Raw genomic sequence first — 3,447 nt, 5'->3', positions numbered from 1 at the left:
GGAGAGAGGGAAGCTACTACGATGTTCCCCTCGCCACGGAGGGTGATGACGTAAGGTGGCGCTGCTCCTTACCTCGGACGCCTCTCGAGCGATCACGATCGCCATTGTACGTGCCAGATAGGCACGCCATCGTGGAGGGCGCCGGGATAATTTTGATCGTCGGTTTTTCTTTAACATGGCCCAATGCACCGGACACGAACGTTTTTACACATCACCCCCATCGAAATGAGACTGCCGTGGCCGGTATTCGATCCCGTGACCTCGTGCTCAGCAGCGCAATTTGCGGCTAAGCCAGCACGGCGTGTTGTATACGCCTGTTGTTCGTACCTCTGGTTCTTAGTGTGCGTGTGTGTGCTTGCTTGATCATGTGTGCGTATGTGAGATATGTGTACGTTATACATGTTTTTAGTGAGCGTCTTTTGCGGCGTATATGCTAGCGCACGTGGTTTGTGCGTGTGTGCGCGACAACGTGTCAGTCTCTACAGTGTGAGCATGCGTGTGTGTTTGTGCCCATGGATATGTGCGTGTGTCTGCGTGTGTGTGTGCGTTCTGCTTGTATGAGTGTGTCAGTGTGTGTTGCGCAGGCGTGTATGTCTGTGTGCTTGTCTGTGTGCGTGTGTGCGGATGTGTTTATGAGCTTGTCTGCGTGTATTAGTGCATGAGAGTGTAGATGTGCGGGCATGCGTGCGCGTAGGTTGGTGAGTGTGCGTGTCGCTGTGTGTTGGCGTGGACTTGTGTAGATGGATGTGTGCGCTGACACGTGTGTGTGCGCTCTGGCGTATGTTTATTTGCGTGTACGTTTGAACGTACTTGTGTGTGTGTGTGTGTGTGTGTGTGTGTGTGTGTGCGTGCGTGCGTGCGTGCGCGTGCGTTTGTGTCTGTGTGTTTGTGTTTGTGTGTGTGTGTGTGTGCGTGCGTGCGTGCGCGCGCGCGCGCGCGTGTGTGTGTGTGTGTGTGTGTGTGTGTGTGTGTGTGTGTGTGTGTGTGTGTGTGTGCGTGTGTGTGTGTGTGTGTGTACAGTGATTGTTAAGCATGCATTTCTTGAAATCTGAAGTTTCCGTTCAGCAAGTTAAATCGAGCAAAAGGCGAAAGCTTGGCGCCTCTCCGAAAGACTGGGCGTGTTTGTGTCTGCGCAGCAAGGGAAAGGCCCCAGCGAAAGCGTGTGGAAGGTCAGACAGGGGAGCAAACAGCGTAAAAATAATGTAGCCAAAACCAAGGAGACACTACGCACCTGCTTGCATAACACTGTTGGCAAAGAACTGTCACCCTGTATACCAGCGACCAAGCTAATCTAAACGAAGACAAAGGGAAGTATTGGTTCATCTCACAGTGTAAACAAACGGACTTGGACTCACGCGGTCGGATTGTTCTCTTTGTTTTCTGTACACGGAAAAAGACCCGCCGCCCTATTTTACGCTCTAAGCTCACCGAAGAGGGCACGATATGGCTGGATCTAGAAACAATACCATTGTCTTCTGTTTTGTTTCTTTAAGTTCTGTCACGCCAGTGCCTCATGCGTGCCTCATGAACGTGTCACGTACGGTGTTTTCTATATTTTTTTTTTAAATACGGGCATCAGAGTATTTTCTTTTAAACGGTATTTGCCATGTAGCACATTTCTGCTCCAGGAGCTCGATTACTCTAAAACACGGCGGTTACTTGCACAACTTGGAGATGCACAATGTCATTACCCATACTTCGTTTATTAATTTTAAGCTAATAGCATTACGTCACAGGATGTAATTCACGAATCGCAGCCGATTAGTTCGCATGTCAAACATAAAGCGAATTCTTAGAATGGCGCCAGTTTCGACATATTCGCTCCCAGTTATAGTACTCCTTGAATGCGTAAAAAGGTGTTTTGTTATAATGTAAGTGAAACAACACTGTAATTTTACTGCAATTTTGACTACGCTTAATCATCTGAAAAGTGATACTGGTCTCGAAATTCGTTCCATGTAGTGGTAGCTTCGAGAAATCGATCACTTGTTTAGTTTCACAAATTGCACTAAGTAGCTTAATTTATTAAGGTAAAAAGCTTACAATTAAATATGTGTAAAGGTTTCCATTTTATTTCATGTGCATGTAATTTGCACATCTTTGAGCAATCTAGTTCAATAAGTATATTTCTGCTTTGCCTCACCCATCTCCTTCTTTATTTATTTTTCAAAATCTCCGCAAAGCATAAACACAAGCACTTTTTTTATCATATCATGAGAAGCCAACAAACAAAGACACCAAGGAAGACACCGGGAACATTACTTGTACATACTAATTGAATTAAAGAAATGATCAAGTAATGGCAATGAAAGTCGATGAAGAAACAACTTGCCGCAGGTGGGGAACGATCCCACGTCTTCGCATTACGCATGCGATGCTCTAACCAATTGAGCTACCGCGGCCCAGTCTCCCCATTCACTTTGTTGGATATTTATGTGCTACTACTAGAACTAACCTTGGGAGTGTTAGCCAGCGCCACCCCTCACAACCCCTGGCGGCGGATTCATCCTTTCTGCCGCAGGTGTCACGAGTACCTGATCTTTCTGGGTGAAGGCAACCGGTCAATAAACCCGTACATGCTACCTGAACGCATCAATGTGGCCCGAATTTCTGACCACTACAGGAAAATCTACAAGAAACCTCGTGCAACGCATGAAAAAAAAAATAAAGAGAAAGGTCTCAGTAGGTATTTGCAGCTCTCCTCATTTACCCGCAAATCTGACAGTTTCGCGACACATCACGCTTAAACCCCCTCCCCCCCCCCCCCCCACCGCCCATTTCCGTCAAATGTAAGCTCGGTGCCACGTAGAGTTCTCTCATGACGCTCGAGAAATGTAAACTGGTAAACTAACAATTTCACCCCTCTTAAAGAAATTTGTCGTAGAGGCATTGTTTGTTTCCCACGGATTGGACTTCATGTACACATTTGCACTTGTGCCAGCCCATTCTCGCTAAATTTCATCTCTGCGGCACTCATATTTCTACTAGGGCAAAGAGTACACTTGGCAAGAGAACTTCTTCTTAAACAACTTGATGCTTAGATTTCCTAGGTGTCAGCGATGCTTCTATCATATTGTATTCTGCAGAAATGTGCTTTGTTGTTCTGCGTCGCACCTTAGATGTCTGCGCACGCTGGGTTGTCTTTTTCCTGTATGATTCCGAGCTTGTCAGCAAATGGTGGTAGTTGGCGCTTCACTGTCTTCTTCATTCTGACCCTTTTCACGAAATGAATTTCGCGTCACAATCAAGTATACCCAGGTACAGGTCAGAAGCGTCGATTAGGAAGACGCCTTTGATCTGGCAAGCGCATACGACCACATGGTTCAGTGCTTGCTCTCCTTGTAAATATATTGTAGAGACGTTTCCGTGTTGTGTCTGCCTCTACGTAACAATGTTAACTTTTTGTAACGTAGAGTTATCACAGTAAATTAACATACCTGATAACAG

The 3,447-nt window shown here is 46.2% G+C and overlaps 1 non-coding gene across 1 annotated transcript; it reads right to left on the bottom strand.

Annotated features, from left to right (window-relative positions):
- Positions 1 to 2,329: 2,329 nt before the first annotated feature.
- Positions 2,330 to 2,402, bottom strand: TRNAT-CGU (transfer RNA threonine (anticodon CGU)). The gene has a single exon. It is a non-coding gene; the product is annotated as a tRNA-Thr (tRNA).
- Between the last annotated feature and the right edge of the window lie 1,045 nt (positions 2,403 to 3,447).

The sequence above is a fragment of the Dermacentor albipictus genome, chromosome 2 (genome assembly GCF_038994185.2).
Source record: "Dermacentor albipictus isolate Rhodes 1998 colony chromosome 2, USDA_Dalb.pri_finalv2, whole genome shotgun sequence".
NCBI classification, from domain to species: domain Eukaryota; kingdom Metazoa; phylum Arthropoda; class Arachnida; order Ixodida; family Ixodidae; genus Dermacentor; species Dermacentor albipictus.
The sequence above is the reverse complement of the archived record's forward strand: the minus strand, read 5'-3'. Positions and strand labels throughout refer to the sequence as shown.